Source organism: Manis pentadactyla, chromosome 7, assembly GCF_030020395.1.
Source record: "Manis pentadactyla isolate mManPen7 chromosome 7, mManPen7.hap1, whole genome shotgun sequence".
NCBI lineage: Eukaryota > Metazoa > Chordata > Mammalia > Pholidota > Manidae > Manis > Manis pentadactyla.
The window spans coordinates 81,813,071-81,840,496 of NC_080025.1; the positions used below are offsets into that span (position 1 = coordinate 81,813,071).

At 39.1% G+C, this 27,426-nt stretch overlaps 1 long non-coding RNA gene across 1 annotated transcript in view; it reads left to right on the forward strand.

The window, feature by feature from the left end:
- Positions 1 to 27,426, forward strand: part of LOC118917097 (uncharacterized) — a 43,365-nt gene that overhangs the window by 1,505 nt on the left and 14,434 nt on the right. The window contains exon 2 of the long non-coding RNA XR_005026667.2: positions 26,960 to 27,148. This is a non-coding gene — a long non-coding RNA (uncharacterized LOC118917097). The remainder of the gene's footprint in view (positions 1 to 26,959; positions 27,149 to 27,426) is intronic.

The window sequence follows — 27,426 nt, forward strand, 5'->3', positions numbered from 1 at the left end:
AGAGCAGTGCATAAGTAATCATGAAGGAAGATTGCTGTGTGTATTTTTTAAGTGTCTGAAGAGAATTTGCAGGTAAAACAGGTTTTTTTTCTCTCTACTCTAAACCTCAGATTTGCTCTAATCTTCTGGGATTAAGGTTTCTCTAACCTTCAAAAATGCGAAGAAAATTTCCTTTTTGTTTGTAACATGATTCTGGTTTCCTGTTTTGTACATAATCTCTCTGCCATTATAAGGTTCCTTTTGTAGAAGCAAAAGCACTGGTACTTTGTTAGAGTAACCCGAATGTACTAAGAACGCCAACCATTCTCATGTCTTCCACTGTCATCCTTACATCTAAGCCTTCACTATCTCCTGCCTCTTACCTTTTGTCCTCCACGTTGTAACCAGAGTTAATTTTAAAAACAAGTCAGTTAGATAGTTTGTCCTTTTTACAATACTGGCTCTGTTGTATACAGGCACTTATGATGATGTTATAAAATCTCCCTCAGTTTCCCTATCCATAAAATAGGGATAGTAAAATCACCTCTTTCATAGATTTGTTAAATGATTAAATGAATTCATATTTGTGAAGCACTTAGAAGCAGTCGAAATACATAGTTTGTGCTACATATGAACTTACAAAATATAATAACTAAAATCCTCATGGCTTCTCATTACATGTAAAATCCAGACTATTTACCATGAGTCTCTAAGTCTCTACATTATCTTATTTCCTGACACTCTCTTCAAATTGCTTAAGACTCTTCTCCTTGCTCATTATTCAGTCACATTGGCTTTTTTCTTCCAGCCTTCTAGCTTTAAACATACCTTTACCAAAGCCTGGAATGATATTCCTCCCGATCTTTGTTTCATTCTCTCCTCAGCAATTCAGTTCTCTCTTAATACATTGCCTCTTACAAGAAACCTTTCCAGACCACTTTATCTCTCACTTTTCCCTCAGTTATATTCTGTTCTGTCTCTATGGTTTTTTTCCTTAATAGTTGCCATAATCTTCAATTATCATATATGTTGATTATTTACTTGTTAATTTCCTGTCTCCCATACTCCCAAGATAGTTCCATGATATGAAGTACTTTTTTTATCTGGTTACCTTTGTGTGTGGATATAGAGCAGTGCCTGGCATCTAGTAGGTGCTCCATAAATATTTGTTAAATAAATTGCCAGTCTTATAAGTACACTTAACCACCTGCTAGAATTATTGCTATTTCATTCTTCTTGGCTAATGCATAAAATATATGGTTTAATATAATCTTGATAAATTAACTATAAGCACTTATCTGGAATTAAGTAAATACCAACTTACATGATTATAGTTCAAGGAATTGTTTTTACCTCTCATAGTTGCATGTTTCAGGGATTTTTTGATGTTTAGTGCCCTGAATAAATAGGTCTCAAGTGTGATTTTTTTCAGTCAATAGTACTTTTATTAAATCATTATGTAAAACTGCTATCTCTGATCTTCCCTGATAGATGCAATTTAAATTATTTGTAATTGTTGAAGATAAAGAAAGAAGGAAATAAGGCTGGGGTGTTTTCTTGAGACTTATAGCATAACTGCTCGGAGGAATGTATATTCTGATTCATGGCATATTTTATCAGTTTAGTAAGAATGGAGCATAGTGATAGCCTACTGCAGTGTTACAAAACTGTGAAGGAATATGGAGGAGGGAGTCATTCATCCTGACTGGACAGGCTTTGCATGTAGTAGTGGTGAGATTAATAAGAACAAGTCAAATAACTGTAATTCCTCCACATCAAAATCTGTAGGGCAGTGCTGGGACAGCCAATGTTAGCATCATGTAATACTCAATGGGCTTTCTGCAGTGAAGCCTATATTTCTGGAAAAAGATTCAGTGCCTATTAATACTCATAATTTTCTAAGATTTTGCTTCGGTTCTGACATGCTGGATAATGGATACACTTTGTTGGCTTCTATGGCCAGGCACCTGTCAAAAGTGGCCCTAAAGCAAAGTGAACCAAGAGTTGCCCAGAGCATTCTCACAAACTTTACTAGATCAGGACATTTAGGACATCATATAAACATACCCACCTCTTCCCATCTCTAGCTGGTACTAAGAATACCTCTTAGTTGCATGCAAATGAATCCTTCCAAGACTGGTTTGTGTATTTTTTCAGTAATTTTTAAAAAGAGTGACATATTGGGTTTGGAAAATTTCCTCTACTGAATCCATTGAACTGGTCATTGTTAGCTGTTTACCTAGAACGATGTGCAGTGTAAAATAGAATATAGAACATTTTGACCAACCTGTCAGAGTGCACAATCTTTGTGTTCTATCTCAGACTGCTAGTCAGTTCATTGCTAGAAACTTTGAGTTTCTATTTTATTTATTGCTGTAATGGTTAGATTTTTAATGAAAACAGATTATATTTATGCTCACAAAACATGTGGTTAATTTAAACAGATACTAAGTGATATGGTGGACAGAGCCGAAAGTAACCAAGGTTTTCTACTTGCTTGTGTCTGTGTCTTTGTGTGTGCCCTCCCCCTGAGTGTGGGTGGGACCTGTGACTTGCTTCTAACTAACAGACTATGCCAGAGGCGATGGGATGTCACTCCCAGGGTTAACAAATGACCCTGAGCTTCAGAAAGGAACATAGCTCAGCTAACACCTTGATTGCAAACTTGTAGCGAGTTTGTAGCTAAGTTGTGCTCAGACTCCTAATCAAGGTACCAATTGTTTTTCCACATGCATGCACAAAACATCATTATAAACAACTTTTGTGATGTCAAATAATGTAACTACCTTATATGTGAGACAGTATTCTCTATATTCCAAAATGGATGTGGGAAATATTGTGATACAGTATAGGGTGGGTGTGGGAAAGGTGTCTGTGCAAAATAAGTCAAAGGCAACTTACCTGAGGAGATAGGAATTTCTTTCATGGAACAGAGAGCTTTGGAAGGAAAGTAAGCCTAATGGGGGTTAGTTGTATTGCTTTTGCATATTGAAGGCAGAATTCCCCATCACTCCCAACCATTTCACACTTCCCCTGGGAGAAGAGAGCAGGTGGGAAGGGAGGTAAGGTCATAGCCAACAAGATACTGAGGAGAGCCCACTCCTCCCTTCTCTTGAGCAATGCTAAGTATAGAGAAGAAAAGCCATTTGCAGTCTGTTTCCCAGACTGGAAATTGTTCAGAGGGCTTGATGGGGACCTAATTATTTTAGTAGGGAGAGGTTAGAAATCTGGGACTTGGGAAAAGAGGACAAATGCACGGAGAGGATGCATTTTTGGGAGGATCCAAACATGCTGGTGTGGGAAGGTTAAGAGGAGATAGAAGCAAGACATGAAGCAGGAAAAGATGAGTCGGAGAAAGGAAGAGGCAGCCTTGTGAGGCCTGGAGAAAAGTCAGGTCTTCCCTCTCCATGTTCCACGTGGTGCACCCTCTTCCCACACCCCACAGCAAAAGGTAATGGCCGCTTGTGTGAAATGAGGGAGTAGGATGTCTAGACCAATGACCACAATGCCTGAATCCCCGATTCCCTTCCTTTACTGCCAGCCTTGAAGAACAGTGCCCTCTAATACAGGTGCCCAGTGCAGCTGGCTTGCTAATTGTTGCCCCTTAATAAAGAATTGCTTGAAGTTTGCCTGTGGCTGTGACTCACTATGGCCACCTGTGCCTGCAGACTAGGCCTGGTTGGAGAAACAGTCAGTGCCCTTCTCTTTACCCCTGGTAGTTGGATCCCAGCCCTCTAGGTATTTAACAAAGGAGCCTTTACACACTTCCAGATATAATTGAGAGCTCTAAGAAAATCATCAGAAGCCCAACTGAGGATTGTCTGTGCATCTGAAACAAAATAGGAAATATGCTCTGTCTGATACCCTTCCCTCCTTCCCTCATCTCTGGGGTCTGATAGAAACCTACCCAAATGAGGCTGGCTAAACAAGAAGAAAGCATTGCCAAGAAGCAATGGAGTCCAGCATGTCTTCTCGCAGGCAAAATAGAACGAACTTCCATTATTAAATAATTAAAGAAACCTAAATAAAAGCAAATGATTATTCAATGCACATATCAGTCAGGATATAGGTGAATATTCAGAAAATGATAGAAATTCCTTTTAGAATCTTTGAGGTCTCCTTCTAAGGTATGCAAATGTGGCAAACATAGGAATCCTTAAAGATGGAATCAAACCTCGGCCCATTCCTCAATTCATTGTTGGCCCCCTTGTCTTCCCAGCTCAGTCCCTTGTATCTCAGAGATGGAATGAAGCTCCTCACTCAGTAGAAAATGGAGGGTGGAAATCTGATGGCTCTTTTTCAGGTTGTGTCATAATGTGCCTGCTTCAAATTGGTTCCCTCACATTTGTCTCTTCATTTTATCTTGGCATCAAAATGGCTCCATCAACGAAGCTTCATCAATAGATCATATACTAAAAATAGAAAGCAGGCACATTACCTCAGTACAAGACTAATTGTTATGCCATCTGCCCTTGTGAATATGCCTCAGTGACACCCACATTAATAAAATCAAGTCTATTAGAACTCAGTGATGACCTAATTCCATGTCTTGCACATCAACAGCTATTTGTTTGTACCAGTTATCAGGACAGGGTTACCAAGCTCTAAGAAGTAATGTAGGTGGTGCTTTCTAAATGACATAGATCAATTTAAAGTGGGTTCATTATGGCAGGTCACCCATGGTAGAATTATGAGATCAAACCTATAATAATGTACACAAGAGGAAGAGAACATGACTAAAGTATCTTGAGTTATTAAAACTCTTCAGAGGAATGTATCTCCCCGGGCAAGGAAAACAAAAGCAAAAATGAACAAGTGGGACTATATCAAGCTGAAAAGCTTCTGTACAGCAAAGGAAACCATCAATAGAACAAAAAGGTACCCTACAGTATGGGAGAATATTTTCATAAATGACAGATCCGATAAAGGCTTGACATCCAAAATATATAAAGAGCTCACGCTCCTCAAACAAAAAGCAAATAATCCAATCAAAAAATGGGCAGAGGAGCTGAACAGTTTTCCAAATAAGAAATTCAGATGGCCAACAGATACATGAAAAGATGCTCCACATTGCTAGTTATCAGAGAAATGCAAATTAAAACCACAATGAGATATCACCTCACGCCAGTAAGGATGGCCACCATCCAAAAGACAAACAACAACAAATGTTGGCGATGTTGTGGAGAAAGGGGAACCCTCCTGCACTGCTGGTGGGAATGTAAATTAGTTCAACCATTGTGGAAAGCAATATGGAGGTTCCTCAAAATGCTCAAAATAGACTTACCATTTGACCCAGGAATTCCACTTCTAGGAATTTACCCTAAGGATGCAGCACTCCAGTTTGAAAAGACAGATGCACCCCTATGTTTATCGCAGCACTATTTACAATAGCCAAGAAATGGAAGCAACCTAAGTGTCCATCAGTAGATGAATGGATAAAGAATATGTGGTACATATACACAATGGAATATTAGTCATAAGAAAACAAATCCTACAATTTGCAATAGCATGGATGGAGCTAGGGGGTATTATGCTCAGTGAAATAAGCCAAGTGGAGAAAAACAAATACCAAATGATTTCACTCATCTGTGGAGTATAAGAACAAAAGAAAAAGTGAAGGAACAAAACAGCAGCAGAATCACAGAACCCAAGAATGGACTAACAGTTACCAAAGGGAAAGAGATTGGGGACAATGGGAGGGTAGGGAGGGATAAGGGCGGGGAAAAAGAAAGGGGGTATTATGATTAGCATGTATAATGTGGGGGGTGGGGGAAAGGGGAGGGCTTTGCAACACAGAGAAGTCAAGTAGTGATTCTACAACATCTTACTATGATGATGGACAGTGACTGTAATGGGGTTTGTGGCGGGGGGGCTTGGGGTAGGGGAGAGCCTAGTAAACATAAAAAAAAAACATTCTTCAGAGGAATCAGTTCAGTTAACAGTTATTCAGTGAGTACCTACTATGTTCCAGGCATTTCAGTATAATAGTGAACAAATGGACAAAACAATTCCCTGCCATCAGGGAGCTCTCATTTGTGCAGGAGGGTCAATAAAAACATTGCAAATGCAATGTGCAGTGTGTCAGAAAGTGGTAAGTGCTATGAAGAAAAACAATGCAAGAAGGGGTAACATTTGAATTCTAATCCATCTGATGGCTTACTTTCAAAGTATATTCAGAATCCAACCCACTTCCACTTCTCAGGCCAAATCACCAATACAACAAGGCTAGAATAATGCACTAGCCTCCAGATTGGTTACCCTGCTTTAATTTGTTCCCTTTCAGTTTATTCTTAATACAGCATCCAGAGTACAACGAAGTTGATGCTTCTTTTTAGAGCTGCTGAAAATAATTTAAGTAGTTTCATTTATCTCCTCTGAACTCTCCAGTGGTAACCCAGAGTAAAAGCTCAAGTCTTCACAATAGCCTTCCAGGCCCTGCATTAACTGGCCTTTGTTTTCTTTGTGTTCATTTCTTAACAATCTTTCCTCTGCTCCAGCCCTACTGGCCTGCTTTCCGTTTGTTGGACACTGGGCATCACCTGCCCTAGGTCTTTACTCTTGCTGTCTCTCTGCCAAGGAATCATCTTATTCTTTTTGCTTTAGATGTCACCAGATCTCAAATCACCTTTAGAATCTGCATGGGGCCATGCTGATGGTTCCTTCACAAAGCAGAATAAGCAGGGAATTTGACACCAGTTATCACCTTTAACCAGTTTTGCCTGCTACACTGTCAAGAACCATGTGCCACATAAAAAGGATGACAGCACATGTTACGTCTTGTTCTGTTCATCACTTCTCTCCAGTTCCTCTGCTACTCACTCTCTCATGCACCCTCGCCTTATTCTTTGGGCCTGTGCTCTCATCTTCCTGGATATGCCTTTGGTTCCTTGCGTTAGCATCCTGCCTGTCTATGCTGGTGATGTGCCTTTGAACTTCCTTGGCATGGACCTTCCATCTGCTCAGATCCAGGGAATGTTTCTAACTGAAAGTTGTCACCAAGCTCACCCACGCCTCATACATAGTAGGTGGGATTTGGACATCACTAGCTTGAGAGGGTAACTTTCATTTTAATGTTAGTGATAAATAGAAAAATGGGGTCCAACATGTAACATTTTCCCTTAGAGCTGGTAATGACCCTTAGGGTGGAGTGGAGGTTCTTTATTCAGTTCTTTATTCTAGAAAAAGCTTCCCTTCTCTCATTTCTTTCTCACTTTTGATGAGGAGGAAATGTTATTTTGATTGGATATTTAGATCACTAGGCCGTTAAAGGGTGGAGTTATTAATAGGAGTGCTCTCTGCAGAGATCTGTACTCCTCTTGTCTGTCTTTTGCAGTGGTGATAAATTCTGTTACCTTTCATTCTCTTCAGTCCTTTCATGCTGATGACCTTTGTGTAGCAAGACTAAACGTTCAGGTGTGGTCTCAGAGGAGGGAAGAGGACATGGTCCAACTGGCTTTCCAGAGTCCTCTGCTAGTAGAGAGTCTCTTTTAAATATTTACACGTATATTTAAAGTAATCATATATGATGTATATCCTATATAAATAAAATGACTCTGGTTGGGACAGTTTTATTATTCCTAGTTTCCCATAATTTATACCATAGCATCTCAATTCTTCTTTCATTTCTAATGAATGTTTGAGTTATCCTCACACACAACCTTGGTAGCACAAAACTAAGACTACTTGTTCATATATATGAATTCTGTTATTAGGAGTTTGCATAGAATGCAACAGGGATGGCTTGTCTCTGTCCCATGATGTCTGGGATCCCATCTGGGAAGAAATGAATGGCTGGGGGGTGACTGGATGGCCAGGGAGTGGAATCATCTGGAGGCTGCTTCCCTCATGTGTTCGGTATCTGGATGGGGATGGCTTGATGGCTGGACTCTGCTAGGACACTGAGCTGGTGTTTCTGCCTGTGTCTTTTCCATGTAGCTTGGGCAGGCAGGCAACATTATGATTTTCATTACACATTAAAAAGTAGTATAGTACTGTCCAAAATAGAGCTGCCAGGTGATGAAAAATACTTTCACAAATTCCACGTTCCAAAATCTTTCAGGTCCTCATTCAAGAAATGGTTACTCTTATCTCCACACACAATTCCAGTAGGGGTGCGTCTCATAGTACCTCTACAGCAGATTGTCAGCAGCCAATTTGTCAAGGCTGAGTGCTGCAGGCAAGGGGACCAATACAGCAGTGATTATCAGGTTTGTATTAGGGCAGTGATGTATTTTTAATCATTTAAAGGAGGTATAAGAATCATGGCAGCTCAAAAAGAACAACAGTGTAAACTATTGAGTATGGAAACCACTTGATCAACACAACTCACTAGCTCTTTAAGCCAGTGTGGTGTGGCAGGGGACCAATTATATGTACTAGTTAAGGACACAGGTTTTGTAGTGAAACACTTGGGTTCATATTCCTAGTTCTGTTACCTAACAGCTGTGTTCCCTTGGTTCTGTAAAATGGACTTATCAGACCTATCTCATTGGTTTTTCTTGTAGGGAAAGGGAGATTAAATGCGGTAAGGCCTAGTGTGGATGGTAAGCACTGATAAAAAAATCACATCATCTCTAAGAGTCCTGCTGATGACCTTGAATTATTAACAATAGGGCACATTATAATACATGGACTTGTTTACTTAAACTAGGAAATGTGCCATAAATATTATAAGTATTAGAATTATAAAGGCTATAAAGTAAAATATCTGTATCAGACAGGGCCTGGCAGGAAGCCACCTATTCAGTTGGGTATTATGAAGAGACCCTCGCAGAGGTGCAGGCGGGGTGTAGGGAAAGCCCTGGGTAGAGTGCAGCCGAGAACCATGTAGGAAGGTATTACCATCCTTGGTCTAGGGGTGAGGGGCAGTTACCAGGACTAAGACCCAGTAAGCCTATGTGAAGAGGGCTGCTGAGACCTTTGGCAGAAAGATGTAGCCAGCCTGTGGAACCCCTCAGGGAGGCAGGTGGAGGATTAAGTACCCTCACCTCACTGTCTAATCTGCCTGTGATCCTCATTGGAACCCACTGGAAGGCAGCGGACAGGGCAGCCTGCTGATGAGGCCTATGCCAGTTAGTCTCCTGGGACTGGGAACAGAGTGAACAATAATGCTGTTTCTCATCTCTCAGATAAGGAAAGATGAAAGACCAACAATATGCGGTTTGTAAAACATACCTTAAAACAGACCTTCTGTGAAGAAGATGAAAGGAGGCTTCTCTGTGTGGGTTGCTGTTTGCCTCCCCCTCTCCCTCCACCTGTTTTGATTTTCTGTGACGATCACCTATGATGTAAGATGTGTGTAGCATTTATAGCTTGTGCAGCTGGCTATTTAAGAGATTCTTCTTGTTCCTAGATTGCAATCTGCATTCAGCGGGCCTGTTGGGTGCTGAGAACTGTGTTAGAAGCTGTGGGTAAAACAGTCTAAGGGGGAACCTTGATCCATATCTTGCAAGAACTTAAAATGTAGGTGGGGAGGTAGGACAAACCCAGAATATTACCCATACCCCAGAAGCTATCCTCATGCCCTTCCACTTATGACATTTTCCCTCTTTCCCAAGCATATCCACTTACCTGATTTCTAACACTATAGGTTAGTTTTGCTTGTTTTTGAGTTTTATATAAACAGAGGCATGCAGTATGCATTCTTTTTTATTTGGTTTCGCCTCAACAATAGATTTTTGTGTTCATCCATATTCTTGCATGTGGCAATAGTTTGTTCATTTTCATTGCTTGTAGTTCAAACTTACCTTACCTAATGATAACATCTGTTAACAACTCTTCATTGGTAATGGTGTTTGAAAACTTATTCCACTTTTTTGGAATGACTCCTTTTTATTCAGTATAATGACTATTTCAACCCCCAAACATACTAAATGAATATACTATAGGAAGTGGTAGTTTAACATCATGATTTCAGGGAGACACATTGACCAAAATTCTTAAACAATTGTTCCTGATCAAAGAATGTCATATGGAACTAATTCTAATTGTGCGCCATGCTTTCCCAGGCCCTAAATGTGTTGTTTTGCATGGACACACCAAGGGAGAGGCCGAAATGGAGTCTTCCATGACTCTTCAGGCTACTGTATGAATGTAGTATTTCTACTTGCTTTGAAGAGCTCTCAGGTTTAGCCCTTTATTTTGTCCTCTTATTTTGTTTTACTGTGCTATTACTTTGTTTATAGGTGCAGTTTGAGTGCACAAAACCATTAACTCCCCAAAGGCTGAAAAGTTGTTACAAAGAATGGTGTGGAAAAAAGAGAAAAGGATGAATACAATAACCCTTATGTCATATTACATTTTATGTGCAAACTATTTACTTTTAAACTATTGCTTATTACTTATATAAACTAGTTTTCATTATTCAGTTGATATGCTTTCTTTCTGTAATTATTGTTTGGGTCTTTATGATTAGAATAAGATACAATAATTTTTTTCATTAAAACTAATAAAAATATTTTTCTTTCAATGTTTTCATTTGGTGGCTGTATCATTGTGATTTATAATAACAAATGTATATTTGGTATTCTTCCACTGTTCTTGGCACATAGCTCCTAAAACCCCTAGAATTTTTAAATGAAGAGAGCCAAAAAGGTGTTTTTTGTTATGTTAATGAGGCAACTTTTGGAGCTCACCTAAGAACAGGAACTGGTTGCCAATAGAACCAGTTGTGTGTCTGGAGGGTTGGAATTTTTAGTCCCACCCCTCTGTCCTCTGGGGAGGCGAGAGGATTTGAAGGTTGATTCCATGGCCAATAGCCAACGATTTAATCAGTCATATTTCTGCAATGAAGACTGCATAAAAACCCAAAAAGGGCAGGGTTCAGAGAGATTTTGGTCTGGTGAGCACATGGAGAGTGGGGAAGAGAGATGTGCCTGGAGAGGGCATGGAAGCTCTGAGCCCTTTCCCTGTACCTTGCCCTATGCATGTCTTCCATCTGGCTGTTCCTTAGTTATAGCCCTTATCATGTGAAAATTAATTAAGGGAAACCTTACATGGCATTGGTAGGCCTTCAGGAGAAGCTTCCCCTGACCATCACTGTTTGTAAATCCCAGATTCTAATAGATGGACACCATACTGTTTAAGTTGCTTTACCACCTAGCAAGAAGAAGGCTTCCATCTTCTACCTCCCCGCTACAGCCCTGCCAGTGCAAGACTGCCACAAACTCAGCCAATGAGGAGCCACAATATGTGGGACTTACAGTTTAATCCAATGGATGTTTACTTAGAACAGGCCTCCCAACTTCACCCCTTCCCCTGTAAAAGTATTTCTCTCCTTTGTTCTCCAGATATGCCTATGGTTCTGCTGTTGCTTACACATTGGATTGCAATTCTCTGCTATTCCTGAGTAAATGTTTTAAGGCTGGTAAGATAACTGAACTGTTTTGATTTTAAGGTTAACAATAATAAACTGGAAATCTAGTAAGTAACATGTTTCTCTGAGTTCCACGAGCCATTCCAGAAAATTGACTGAACCCAAGGAGGGGGTTGTTGGGACCTCCAGTCTTTCAGCTGGTTGGTCAGCAGCACAGGTGATAGATAACCTGGGCTTTCAATTGGTGTCTGATGTTGCAGGCAAGTGGGTGCAATCTTATAGCCTGGGAAATGGTGGGATCTGACACCATTTCCAGGTAAGTAGTGTCAGAATTGAGTTGAATTGTATTATGCAGCTGGTGCCCAAGACTTGCTGGATGGTGTGGGGAAACCCCCATCTGCACACTGGAATTGGTGATCAGTCATTAGTGGCAGCATTTCCAGGAATGAATTAAAGTCATTGAGCAAAGGATAGATACACTCTATTGCATGACTGTGCCTTAACTTCTTTATCCACTCTATTGTTGATTGATATTTTGGCTGTTTTCCTATTTCTGGTAATTAAAAATAATATTGTATAAATATCCTGTATAAGTTTTTTTGTATACATGTGACCACATTTCTGTTGGCTATAAACTTAGGAGTAATTTTTTTGGTATGTGCACATGTACAAATTTGTAGATAATGCGAAAGAGTTTTCAAAACTACTTGTACCAAATTACATTACTGTTAGTCTTAAATTTTATCTATTCTTGCAGATATGTAGTAATATTCCATTGTGGTTTTAACTGGCATTTCCCTGATTATTAAAAAGTTGAGCATCTTTTCATAAGTCTGTTAGCCATTTGGATATTCTCTTTTGTTAACTATCTAGTTGAGTCTTGTACCCATTTGGCATATATATTGATGTATAGGAATTCCTTATGCATTTTGGATACTGGCCCTTTGTGTGTTATTGGTGCAAATATGTTTTCTTATCATGTGACTTGCCTTTTCACTCTGTTAGTGGTGTTTTCTGATAAACTGAAATCGTTAATTTTATTGAAGTCCATTGTATCATTCTTCCCCTTATGGTTAGTGTTCTTTGTGTTGTTAAATCTTGCCTCAAGGTCACAATATATTTTTACTGTTATCTTTGGGATGCTTGATTGTTTTGCCTTTTACATTTAGATCTACAATCCACCAAGAATTGATTATTTTCTATGATGTGAAGTAAGGGTCAAGTTTCATTGTTTTCCATACGGATATCCAACCAACTCAGCACCAGTTTTTGTAAATATCATCCTTGTTCACTGCACTATGGTAGCACATTTCTCATACATAAATCAAGTAGTGATCATATATGCATAGGTTCTTTTCTGGGCTCTTTACCTCTTTGTTGCTCTATTTGTCTATTATTGTATCAGCTGCACACCTGCTTAATTCCTATAGCTTTCTAATAAGCCCTGGTAATTGGGTAAGCCCTCCAACTTTTCATTATGCTTGTCTTGGCTATTCTTGGTTTCCTGCATTTTTCTAAAAACTTGAGTTCAACTCACACACACCCACAAACACACACACAGCTGGAATTTTAATTGAATTCCATTGCATTGAAAATGTGGTTTAATTTAATTTGGGGAGAATTAATACATTTTTTCATTTATTTGGATTAGGATGTTATCATTTGCCAGGTAGAAGTCTTGTATATCTTTTATTGGATTTATTTCTAAATATTTGATGTGTAGATGCTATTGTAGATGATGTTTCATTTTTAAGTCGTTTGATGCTGGCATAGAGAAATACAACTGGTTTTGGTCTGACATCCACTGACCTTACTAAATTCACTTAGTAATTATGATAGCTTATTTGTAGATTCTTTTGAATTCTCCACATGTTCAATTATATTGTCTATGAAAAACGACAGTTTTATTTCTTCAAGGCTCCTCTTATCCCAAGGATGGAGCCTTTTGAAGTCTGGGCCTAAAGCAGACAGTGCTTCAGCAAATTCCCCAAACGTGATAGACTTTGGACTCTTACATTTTTCTCCGCCGCCCCTCTCATTGTAGGGGTTATGGCTGACTGTACAGCTCAGCAGCTCAGCTACTCCTTCTAGACAGACAAAGGTCAACAAGCAAAAGTGGCTCACTGTCTCTGGGTTCTCTCCTTTTGGCCTCACTCTCTTATTAGCTTTTTGATGATTTTTAAAAAATTAAGTTATCATTGATCTGAAATCTTATGAAGGTTTCACAAGAACAACATTGTGGTTTCAACATTCACCCACGTTGTCAAGTCCTCTTCACCCCATTGCAGTCGCTGTCTATCAGTGTAGTAAGATGCTATAGAGTCATTACTTGTCTTCTCCATGCTATACTGCCTTCCCCATGACCTATTTATATTGTGAGTGCTAATTACAGTGCCCCTCAATCCCCTTCTCCCTTCCTCCCCACCTATCCTCCCTAACCTCTTCCCTTTCGTTAATGGCTATTCCCTTCTTGGAGTCTGTGAGTCTGCTGATGTTTTGTTCCTTCAGGTTTGCTTTGTTGTTATACTCCACAAATTAGTGAAATCATTTGGTATTTGTCTTTCTCCACCTGGCTTATTTCACTGAGCATAATACCCTCTAGCTCTGTCCATGTTGCAAATGGTAGGGTTTCTTTTCTTTTAATGGCTGAGTAATATTCCACTGTATATACATGCAACATCTTCTTTATCCATTCATCTATTGATGGACACTTAGGTTGCTTCCATATCTTGGCTATTGTAAATAGTGCTGCAATAAGCATGGAGGTGCATCTATCTTCTTGAATCAGGGATCTTGTTTTCATCAGGTAAATTCCTTGGAGTGGAATTCCTGGGTCAAATGGTATTTCTATTTTTAGTTTTTTGAGGAACCGCCACATTGCTTTCCACAGTGGTTGAACTGGTTTATAGTCCCATCAACAGTGTAGGAGGGTTCCCTTCTCCACATCCTTGCCAGCATTTGTTTCTTATCTTTTGGATGTTGGCCATCCTAACTGGTGTAATGTGATATCTCATTGTGGTTTTAATTTGCATTCCCCTGATGATGAGTGATGTGGAGCATTTTTTCATGTGTCTCTTGGCCATTTCAATTTCTTTTTTGGAGAAGTGTCTGTTCAGATCCTCTGACCTTTATTTGCTTTTTTGGGCATTGAGGCATGTGAGTTCTTTGTATATTTGGGATGTTAACCCCTTATTAGATATGTCATTTACAAATATATTCTCCCATATTGTAGGATGCCTTTTTGTTTGGCTGATGGTGTCTTTTGCTGTACAGAAGCTTTTTAGTTTGATATAGTCCCATTTGTTCATTTTTGCTTTTGTTTCACTTGCCTGAGGAGATGTGTTCAGGAAAAAGTTGCTCATGTTTATATTCAAGAGGGTTTTGCCTATGGTTTCTTCTATGAGTTTTATGGCTTCATGACTTACATTTAGGTCTTTGATCCATTTTGAGTTTGTTTTGTGTATGGAGTTAAACAATAATCCAGTTTTATTCTCTTACATGTAGCTGCCCAGTTTTGCCAACACCAGTTGTTGAAGAGGCTGTCATTCCCCATTGTATATCCATGGCTCCTTTATCATATATTAATTGACCATATATGCTTGGGTTTATATCTGGGCTCCCTGTTCTGTTCCATTGATGTATGGGTCTGTTCTTGTGCCAGTACCAAATTGTTTTGATTACTGTGGCTTTGTAGTAGAGCTTGAACTTGGGGAGTGTAATCCCCTTAGCTTTGTTCTTCCTTCTCAGGATTGCTTTAGCTATTCAGGGTCTTTTGTGGTTCCATATGAATTTTAGAATTATTTGTTCTAGTTCAACTTGTTGGTATTTTGATAGGGATTGCATTGAATCTGTAGACTGCTTTAGGCAGGATGGCCATTTTCACAATATTCTTCCTATCCATGAGCACATGATGTATTTCCATTTATTCATGTCTAATTTCTCTCATGAGTGTCTTGTAGTTTTCAGGGTATAAGTCTTTTACCTTCTTGATTAGGTTTATTCCAAATTATTTTATTCTTTTTGATGCAACTGTAAATGGAGTTGTTTCCCTGAATTCTCTTTCTGCTAGTTCCTCATTAGTATATAGGAATACAACAGATTTCTGTATATTAACTTTGTATTCTGTAACTTTGCTGAATTTGGTTATTAGGTCTAGTAGTTTCTTTTGGTGGATTCTTTAGGGTTTTCTATGTATCATATAATGTCATTTCCAAATAGTTACAGTTTAACTTCTTCCTTATCAATTTGGATGTCTTTTATCTCTTTGTGTTGTCTGATTTCTGTGGCTAGAACCTCCAGTACTATATTAATAAAAATGGTGAGAGTGAGTATCCTTGTCTTTTTATTGATCTTAGAAGAAAAGCAGCTTTTCACTGTTAAGTATGATGTTGGCCATGGGTTTGTCATATATGGACTTTATTATGTTGAGGTAAATACCCTTTATACCCATTTTGTTGAGAGTTTTTATCATGAATGGATGTTGAATCTTGTCAAGTGCTTTTTTAGCATCTATTGAAAAAAATCATGTGTTTTTTTTCCTTCTTTTTGTTAATATAGTATATCATGTTGGTTGATTTTCAAATATTGTACCATCCTTGCACCCCTGGAATTAATCCCACTTATCATGAAGGATGATCTTTTTGATATATTTTAAAATTTGGTTAGCTAATATTTTGTTGAGTATTTTTGCATCTATGTCCATCAGGGATATTGGTCTGTAATTTTCTTTTTTTGTGGTGTCTGTCTGCTTTTGGTATTAGCGTGATGCTGGCCTCATAGAATGAGTTTGGAAGTATTCCCTCCTCTTCTTCTTTTTGGAAAGCTTTAAGGAGGATAGGCATTAGGTCTTCTCTATATGTTTGATAAAATTCAGCGGTGAAGCCATCTGGTACAGCAATTTTGTTCTTTGGTAGTTATTTGATTACCAGTTCAATTTCACTGCTGGTAATTGGTCTGTTAAGATTTTGTGTTTCTTCCTGGGTCAGTCTTGGAAGGTTGTATTTTTCTAGAAAGTTGTCCATTTATTCTAAGTTATCCAGTTTGTTAGCATATAATTTTTCATAGTATTCTCTAATAATTCTTTGTATTTCCATGGTGCCCACAGTGATTTTTCCTTTCTCATTTCTGATTCTGTTTATGTGTGTACACTCTTTTTTCTTGATAAGTCTGGCTAGGGGTTTATCTATTTTGTTAATTTTCTCAAAGAACCAGCTCCTGGTTTCATTGATTCTTTCTATTGTTTTATTCTTCTCAATTTTATTTATTTCTTCTTTGATCTTTATTATGTCTCTCCTTCTACTGATGTTGGGCCTCATTTTTTTCTTCTTTTTCTAGTTTTACTAATTGTGAGTTTAGACATTTGGGATTTTTCTTCTTTTTTGAGGTAAGCCTGTATTGCCGTATATCTTCCCCTTAGCATGACCTTCACTGTATCCCACAGGTTTTGAGCTGTTGAGTTGTTATTTTCATTTGTCTCCATATATTGGTTAACCTCGGTTTTAATTTGATCATTGATACATTGATTATTTAGCAGAAAGTTGTTAACCCTCCATGTGTTTGTGGGCTTTTTTGTTTTCCTTGCATAATTTAGTTCTAGTTTCATACCTTTGTGGTCTGAGAAGTTGGTTGGCACAATTTCAATCTTTTTTAATTTACTGAGGCTCTTTTTGTAGCCTAGTATGTGATCTATTCTGGAAAATGTTCCATGTACACTTGAGAAAAATGTGTATTCTATTGCTTTTGGGTGGAGTGTTCTGCAGGTATCTGTTAGGTCTATCTGTTCTAATGCATTGTTTAGTGCCTCTGTCTTCTTATTTTTATTCTGGCTGATCTGTCTTCTGGTGTGAGTGGTGTGTTGAAGTTTCCTAAAATGAATGCATTGCATTTTATTTTCCCTTTAATTCTGTTTGTATCTGTTTGACATATGTAGGTGCTCCTATGTTGGGTGTATAGATATTTATAATAGTTATATCCTCTTGTTGGACTGACCCCTTTATCATTATGTAATGTCCTTCTTTGTCTCTTGTTACTTTCTTTGTTTTGAAATCTATTTTGCCTGATACATGTACTTCTACTCTTTCTTTTTCCCCCTTATTATTTGGATGAAATGTCTTTTTTCCATCCCTTCACTTTTAGTCCATATGAATCTTTGGGTTTGAAGTGAGTCTCTTTTAGGCAGCATATAGATGGGTCTTATTTTTTTAATCCATTCTGTTACTCTGTGCCTTTTGATTGGTACATTCAGTCCATTTACATTTAGGGTGATTATTGAAAGATATATATACTTATGGCCATTGTAGGCTTTAGATTTGTGGTTACTAAAGGTTCAAGGGTAACTTCCTTACTATCTAACAGTCTGTCTTAACTCGCTTATTACTCTACTATAAACACAATCTAAAGGTTCTTTTTTCCCCCATTCTTCTTCTTCTTCCTCCTCCCTTTTTAAATATTAGGTGTCCTATTCTGTACTCTTTGTGTAACCCTTGACTAACTTTGTGAGCAGTTGACTTAATTTTGCATTTGTTTAGTAATTAATTTGTATGCTTCCTTTATTGTGGTTTTATTTTCTCTGGTGACAACTATTTAGCCTTAGGAGCACTTCTATCTAGAGCTGTCCCCTTAAAATACAATGTAGAGATAATTTTGTGATGGTAAACTCCCTCAACTTCTGCTTCTCTGGAAATTGTTTAATCCTTGCTTCAAATTTAAATGATAATCTTGCTGGGTAGAGTATTCTTGGTTGGAGGCCCTTCTGTTTCTTTGCATTAAATATATCATGCCACTCCCTTCTGGCCTGTAAGGTCTCTGCTGAGAAATCTGTTGTTAGCCTAATGGAGTTTCTTTTATAAATGATTGTTTCTCTCTTTTACTGCTTTCAGTACTCTCTCCTTGTCCTTAATCTTTGACATTTTAATAATTATATATCTTGGTGTTGTTTCCTAGAGTTCCTTGTGTTAGGAGATCTCTGCACTTCTGTGAACTGAGAGACTATTTCCTTCCCCAGATTCGAGAAGTTTTCAGTAATTATTTCCTCAAAGACACTTTCTGTCCCTTTTTCTCTCTTTTCTTTTGGTACTCCTATAATGTGAATATTGTTCCATTTGGATTGGTAGCACAGTTCTTTTATTATGTTTTCATTCCTAGAGATCCTTTTTTTCTGTGTTTGCCTCAGCTTCTTTGTTTTCTTGTTCTCTAATATCTATTTCATTTACTGTCTCCTCTACCTCATCTAATCTACTTTTAAATCCCTCCAGTGTATGTTTCATTTCAGATACTGTATTTTTCAGTTTCTATCTCTTTCTTGAAGTCCTTCCTGAGATCTGGAATGTTTTTCTGTAGCTTCATGAGTATGTTTATGATTTTTATTTTGAAATATTTATCCAAAAGATTGGTGATTTCAGTTTTACTTATCCCACTTTCTGGCATCTTTTCCTGTATTTTTGTTTGGTCTAAATTCTTTTGCCATTTCATTTTTTTAGTGATTCCTGTGGAATAACTTTGTGTAGGTGGTACCCTCTACAGAAGCTCTACTCTCTGGGGCTGCCCAGCACCTGTAGCAATGGCAGGGGTTGCAGGTGAACAGAACTTGTGCCTGCTGGGAGGAAAGAGCTCTTTCCTGCCTTCCCAGCTATATTGCCTGCCTCCATTGCCAGGTCCAGTGTGCTAAGTATGCAGGGAGGAGCCTCTGCCTTATGCCCCTGTAGCTACTATAGGTGGGGCCACCCTCCAGCTGGCCTGGTATGATGGTGTGGGCAGCACATGTATAGGACCAGTGCCTGCATGGAGGAAGAAGTGGCAGGCTTCATGCGGCAATTGGGTGCCTCAGGGCTGTGTTGCCAGCCATGGGCATGCAGCATCCGAAGGTCCTAAGAGTTCCCAAGTTGCTGGGCTGAGTGTGCTGGGATGATTTTGTCCACCTGCCTTTTCTCCTGAGCAGTGAGCTCTATGTAATCTTTGCCCCTTTAATCCCCCTCTCACTGTTGGGAAGTCTTTTGAAGTACCTGCCTTTCTTTTGTTGGGTTTGGAGGGCAGTTGTGCATACCTGTTCTCCACAAGTGGATGGAATCTCAGTTTCTCCCAGTATTCTGCCCATCTTTGTTTTCCAACCCCTTTAATCTCCAGTGTACCATGTAATGTGGGTTTGTGCTCCCAGAGCAGATCTCTCGGGCTGGGTGTTCAGCATTCCTGGGCTTCTACTACCTCTCTGCTCCATTTCTCTTCCTCCCACCTGCTGGCTGGGGTTGGGGGAAGGCTTGGATCCTGCGAGATCATGGTTTTGCTACTTTACCCTTTTCTGCGAGGTGTTCTCTTTTCCCCAGATGTAGGCAGTCTATTCTGCAGTCTTTGGATTGCTCTTTCAGGATTAGTTGTATTTGCTGTATTTTTGTGTTTTATGTGGTTTTGGGAGGAATTTTCTGCCTCACTTCTCATGCTGACATCTTTTTCCAACTCTAGCTCTTTGATGATTTTAAAGGCCATTTTAAAAATATTTCATCCAGTGTTTCCCAATTTGTTTTCTGTGGAAAGAATGATATTGATTACCAAGTCTGCTATTATCAAAAGCAGAGGTTCATTGGATGTTTTTACAAGGCCGTTTTGAGAAAGAAAAGGTACTGAGCCTGAGGACTAAATTCTGATGTCTGTTTGGGAGGAGAGGAATGAGTCATGGGTGAAGGGTGCTGACAGAGCCAGGTCACAATGACCTGCTGGCTTGGGCTGTGCTCTGGGATTGCAATAATTATGGACAAAGACACAATTGTAGAACTCTGTGTAATGTGGATGGGTGTAAGGAGTCCTCCTAGGTGCACATGGATACTTCCTTCTTAAATAAGCTAAACATGGCAATTGGTGTTTACCCAAAGTGTCTCCTTTCTTAAGCATCCATTTTTATTTTTAATTCCTGGGGCTATAATGGCACATGGGATTCATCTCAATGAAGTAAAATTGAGTTCTAAATCGAATAGTTCAGGCAAGGAGGTATGTTCATGATAGAGAAAGCCTTTAACACGTTCAGGGACTAGAGATTCCATTTGTTGAGTAGCTTATTTTTTTCAAGAGCATTTTGCTAGGTCAGATCTACAAATTATTGGCATTCTGAAATAGCTCTGTTTTACAGAGACCTTACTTGAAATGGTATTTATTATACTGAATTTTAATTGTAATTCTGGACTAGGTTTTCCTGATGTAATATGCATTTCAGTGAGATTCCATCTGAAAGCTGATGTAAAAGCTTGAGCTAAGGAGCCTGCCCTCACAGGGGCTGAACCCAGATGTACACCATTACTGAGCCTTCTTGAAATGTTATTCCTCCCCTTGCCTAATGTTCTTTCCCTGTTTGAAGAATACACTATTTCATTAGGAAGTAATACCTCTTTAAAAATTTCCTACAAAAAAAAAAAGACAAAATCCATCTTTCACTGCTTATGGAGTTGAAAGATAAGTAATCAGTTTAAATTTTCACATGAAAATGGCTGAAGGCCTGTGAGGATCTCTTGTTCCAACATTCATCCAGTTTTAGTTGATTCAGGGACACTTGAGCACTGGAGAGCCAGCTTTTCCTCTTTCTTTGCTCTTTAAGAATCCAGGACTTTGTATGTTTTTCATTAGCTGTTAGGGAAACAGAGTTTATAACTGCATAAGCATTTTCCACAAAGTAGTGTTTTGCAGTGTTATTTGAGGCAGAATTCTATGAAAAATAAGTATTTTCAAAAAGCTCACCAGCTGTAAAGTTGAAAACAGCAAGGCTTAGGTTATTATTAACCCCACACAATAAAACTATCTGGACAAATTGTCATGGCATATTATTCAAGTGATATCCAAGCTAATGGTTGTCCATTTTGAATAGAACCTGCCCTTAGCATCCAAATAGTGGGAATACATTTTTAATCCATAGTAATGAAAACAGTATAAAGTATAAATACAGTATAAAGAATACCCAGAATGTAGTAAAAATCCTTTTAGGCTAGAAGAGCAATTTAGTAAAATTAAACTATCAGTTGTAAGAGGGAATAAGTAACAACAGCAACAGAAAAGATTACAGAAGCCTCAGATATCCAAGGCACCTGTGCACGTAACTGGTGGACACAGCTCCTTCTCAACCCCCACAGAAGTTAATTTAAGCAAGTGGGCAAAACCTTGAATGAAATGCATCTTGTACACTGCACTATTGCCTAAGAAAACCCACTCTGTTTTATATGGTGGTGAATGCACATAAGTAATGAGGGAGGTCAGAGGAAAACAGAATGCATTCATATTTCTAGTTGGTTTAAAAGGATTTACAAATGTGGGTTTGGAAAACAAATATTCTACAGCCACATTTTATGCTATTGGCCTGATATGTCAGTGTCAGTTGAAAAATCCTGGATGTGCTGTTTGCTTGCTATTACTACTTGCAGAGTATTCCTAAATAAAGATTTTCAACAGGGAAGACGGAATGATGTCATCAGAAGGAAGAGAGACATGGCTTACAGATTAAAATGATTTAAATGTCAATGAAAATAAATGGCATTGGTATAGCACCTTGAGAATCAAACTTTAGAGAAATGTGAATACGACATAAAGTGGTGGTAAAAAATTCCAAATTATAATTTCTTTGGAATGACATTACCTGCAGTGTCAAAATGTGACACGTATATCTGTTGTACTATATTGAGGTACCTTGAGGTGCTATGTTTGGATTGCATTCATTTTAATTGAAGCCATATTTTTAAGGTTTACAGCCTCTGTAATGTATACAGACATACTTCTCCAATACATGATTAACTCCAAACTCCAATTGGAGGGAGAGGAAAGTGAGGAAGACAAGGATTGCACGCTCAGGTTCTAAGTAAGGAAAATGGGGAAACAAACAATCACTCCAAGACCCATGTAAATACCAACACTTTTTAGGACTATAAACCATTACTTCAGACACTCAGACAACTAATTAGTATTTCCATTACTTCACACCATCTTCTAGCTGTTCTTGGGTAGTGCTGGGCAAAATAAAATTCAGACACCCAAACAGACTTTCTTCAATCACCACAAAAATCCCCACAAAGTTGCTTAAGGGATGTCCTAATATGCACAACTGGAAGAGGTGGGCAAGAGACTAGAGGTCCTGTTATATGACAGCCATTGGGGATACAGAGATGACCAAGACATAGTTCTTGTCTTCAAAGGTTCCATGAGCAGTTAGGGAGCCAAATATGTTAGCAAATAATTGTAAACACACTACGGTGGGCACTCATTACAAAAGAGATTTGTGCAAAATAGAGACATGTGGGATAGGTAGAGGTGGGGTAGGGAGGGCATAAGGAAATCCCAGAAAAAGGTGCCTTTGAGCTAATTACCTAAGGATGAGTAGGAGTTCACTGAGCAGACGGGGAAGAGAAGGTATTCTGAGAGGCACATATTTGTACAGACCTGAAGGTGTTTAGCAGATCAGAGCCACACATAGAACATATGACATGGGACTGGGAATGACTGGTGAGAGGGCTGGAGAATATACAGACTGAGAGTGACAGGCTCAGGATTCAGATGTTGTCTGGTAGGCTAGGGGGGCATGTGTAAGGGTTCTGAATAGGAGCATAAAATGATTCTATTTGCTCATTAAGAAGACCATTCTCTCTGTTCTGTTGAAAGCTGATTGGAGGAAGCAAGAGAGCAAGGAATGTTGATTGGGAAGCCATTGCCAGAAATCAGTCGTGGTACAGAGAAGTGGGAAGATAAATACCAGACTGAGTTACAGCAGTTTAATTCACTAGGACAGGGAATACAGGTTTGGGAAGGAAGGTGATAGTTGAGTTTTGGATTTGCTGTGTTTGTGGTCCTGGGTGATATCAAAGTTGACAAGTGTAGAGGACAAGTAGAGAGTGGCATGGCCTGGCATTGACCTTAAGGGCTGTGGATATTCATTCAGGTAGGCTAGCAGAGTTCCTTTCTCCAAGGTGTTCATCATCTATATCTGAAGTTTAGGAGAATGAGCAGCTTTCTCCCTTTCCCTTCTGTGGCTAGTGCCTGACAACCTCTCCCCTCAGACTGCATCAGATGTGGATTTTAAAAGAAAAATATCCCCTGGAAGTTTAATGGGCTGCAAGTCACTCTCAACCTTACATTAAATAGAGTAAATAATAATTATCTGAGCTGATCTTAGATCTGGAGGAAACGGGAGGAACTAGTTTGGGGATGTGGGAGAAATTGCAAAAAACCTGAGGCTCAGAGAGTCAAATGAGGCAGAGTCAGATCTGTCTGCCTACAAAGCCCATAATACTATTTCTATTTCATTATATTGGATCCTGAAAGTGGAGAGGAAGGAAAATTAACAGGATGAGCATGGGTGTTAAGGTGAAAGAGTTATTTAAATGTATTTGATAGATATAGATTCTTGGAAAAGATGTTCCTGTGGCTTGAAATGCCTGTATTCAGGCCTTTTCCCAGATCCTCAGATCTCCAGCCAGGGCCCAGAGGGTTGTATTTGAAATAAGCCAAATTTAAAAGTCATTATTTTACTTCCTCAAGACACTAATCAATCACTGGTTATAAACTTTCCATCCCATGGCTTTGCTTCCCCAGTTATCTAATACGTTGGGAACATATTGACAGCACTGTTTTGAGGTGATGACTACAGGTTTTAATCTTAAATGTGATTGTATTTCATGATCTCATTTAGTCCTCACACAAATCCTACAAGATGACAGCATTTTTCCAATTTCAGATTTGAGGAAATGGAAGATCAGAGTGGCTATGTGACTTACTCAGATGTGTGCAGCTAGTAAGAGTTGGTGCCAGTACTAGAAAATCCAAGTCTTTTGACTTATTAGCAATATTCTTTCCACAATATCACAGACATAGAGAGAAGGAGTGGGAAGGAGAGGATATACAATAGTGAAAAGAAATGCAAAGCAAAATGCTATAAAAATCCTGTGAACAGGGAACTGACAATCTCTGCTTTCAAATGTATCATTATGTCTTTCAGGCATCCATCCTTTTGTTTTGTCTGACATTTTTCAAGGATCCTTAGGCTCTCAAGATCTCAATGAAGTGCCACTTGATATAGTCACACAGGCTGTGACTGAAGGTTCCTGGAGGCTGGGGAGTTAATGGAGCTCAGAAGCCCGCTGCACTGCAGTGAAGCACAGTGCCAGACAATTTCCTTCTGGTAATGAGCTGAGCTTGCTGGCGTCATAGTCTAAAACAGACCCATGGAACCATGCTACTGGATGTAAATGGCAGCAGCTGTGAATGGTGAGCATTCTAGACTGACTCTGGGCTGGGGATCTGCTGTGGCATAAGCATCATTGATACGATTTTGAGTTTTCCTTTGGTTTTTCCCTTATCACTGATAAGATTTTGAGTTTCTGCTGATAAGGCACATGACATGAGCAGAACTCTTAGCTCCTCTTAGATTTCAGTTCCTTCCACCCGTCAGCTCTAGTGGGTGCCAGTAGAAGTGCCTAAGTTTTCAGAGTGCAATGCTGAGTCTTTACCAAGTAGTGTAGCCATCAGACCTTCCAGGGCTCTCCTACAGCACTTCCACACAGCTTAAGAAATAGTTATTTCCACTGACTGACCAGGGTTGACCAAAGATTAAGTGGTGGTGGTTCTGTCTTTGGAGAGGAGCAAAGATGGCAGTGAGGTACAACTACAAAACTCGCTTATACCTTTTCCTTGCTTGTCTCGCCTACCACTGCTATTGAGGGCAGGCTGATTAGTTAGTTCCTTCCAGGAACATCCATCTAAGTCTGTAATAGTCAAAATACCTTCATAATACAGCTTCCAAGATGCAGAGAGAACACTGCTCCTATCGCCTCTTTCCCCTTGAATGCTGCAAATAAAAAAAAGGCTGTTTCAGTCAGATACACAAAGTAAATTAAAAAAAAGTCTGTCAGAGTATTAAAATACCTAAGTAATAGCAAAAAGAGTTAAAACTGCACTTGCAGGGACTCAGGGTCATTACTTTTGATGAATATTTTCCTTTTTAAGAGGCAGAGCTAATATAAGTAAGTAGACCAAAGAGGATATTTAAAATATATGCATATATTGCCTTTTGTTAAGATCTTTAACCCTGGAAAATCATGTCCATAATTGTAGCTCATTATCTTAATTGGATCTGTCCTACATTATCTCACAATTTATTCTCATTACTTCATAGGTGATCAGCCTTTTGAAAGGAATGTGGGCAGAATTTTCTGGTATTTACTGTGATAGTGTCTGTCTTCTCTTTCAAACTCTATTTAGATATTTGGGGTGTTATAATGGTGATGCTATGTTTAATTAAAAATTACATTAAAAAGATATTAATATTCATTCTGATGAATGAACCCAGGATTAACTCAAAAATTAAAATCTCTGTAATGGCTAATGAGGTGAACTATGCTGGGGTGCCCATAAAAACAGAGATGAATCATAAAAATGACTGAAAAATTGAAGCTTTTCTTCCTGTTTTCATGCTATGTGTATAGGCAGCAGACCTCATCAGTAACAAGTCATTTCAGCATATGCTTGTGTCCAAGAATGTGAGGCCACCTGATGTTCCTGACCCACCACTTTGCCCGTGAGTTCCAACTGCTTGAAGGGGATCGAGATCTAGAAAGTTTTACCTTTTCTCTTTCTCTATTTCTCTCATTCAAAAGGAAAACATAAGAAATACCTGTGTTTCTAACAGTTGTTGGTTAAAATGGGTTTATAATCTTTTGAGGTGGAAAGTAAGTTCTGCACTTTCAATTTTCTGTTTGTACTATAGATTCTGGAGAAAAACTATGGTTGAGGAAGGCAGAGCCATAGCTATTTATACAAAATAGGAAGGGAAAATTGCAAAATTAAGGTTATTAACAACTGTTTGTGAGAGTGGTTCTCTCATGATCCTAAAATGTTGAGATAAATATAGACATTGTAGGGCAAATGCCAGGACTTTCTGGGGCAGATTGGTTTTGCAGGGAGGGACAATCATGTGACAGGACAGATAACTAGGACAATGGAAGGAAGTTCACTGTGAGCGAGGGCTTGGACAGTATGCTCATGGGCCAAGGGCTCATCCTAGTGGAGAGGACAGGGCCTAGTGAGGGAACCCTGGCTGAGAGACTACTAGTCTTCACTGGCTGCTGTAGGTGTTTTTCTAGATAATAATTTCATGACAAATGTGGTAGATGGGGAATACAAGGGAGAACAAAACCAATTTTTTTTGTATCTTAAAAGTGTCCTTGGAAGACGGGATAGTAAAGTGTAGTGGAAAAAGCTCTGAGCTGAATTAGAAATAATTTCCAGTCCTCCTTTGCTTATGGGATATTAATAAAATTGCATAGCCTGGCTGGGCCTCAGATTCCTTCCCTCTGAAATTAGGAGGTTGGAGTAGACAGTGATCACTAAGATCTTTCCAACTTTAGAGTTCCGGGAAACTTATGGGGAGTATAACCAAGCTTCTCCCATACAAACAGTATCAGGATAAAAGCAATAACCCAGGTGTGGTGGATTGATTGCAAATATGGCCCCAGTAATTTCCCTGTCAGTTATCTGCCTCCCTTGCAAATGACTTTACAGATTTTTCCATCAAGAGGTGGAGTCTATTTCTGCACTCCTTATGATTTGCTTTGACTTACAGAATAGGGTGGAATTGGTTGTGTTCTGAGTCCAAGCCTTGGTCTCACGAAATTTGTGCTCTTTTGCTTTCTCTCTTCCTCTCTCTCTCAGACAAACCTGGGTTAATTCACTGGAGGAATATGGGAAACACGTGGAGGAGAGCAGTCATTTCAGCCAAGGCCACCTAGTTCAGCAAGTCCGCAGCTGGCCTGTACACTGACTGCAGACACGTGAGTGGGCCAAGACGACATGAACCAGGCCGAGCCCAGGTCGCCAGAGCTGCCCGATCCTTCTAGACTTGTGAGAAATAAGAAATGTTTCTTGCATTATTCCAGTGAGTTTTGGGGTGATTTTATACAATAAGAGCTAACTGATAAATGAGACTTCCCTAGCTCTATCCTTTACTCATTCACCCAGGAATTGAGTCCCTGGTAAAGTCCTCTCTCTCCAGCCCTAAATATTTCTTGGGGGTCCTTGGGCAATGTTTCTTAAGTGCTCATGAAAAGTCTGGTGATCAGTTAGAGAGCATGGGCATGTTGGCACTGCATTGGTGATACCCCTTGTACCATCTGGGACCG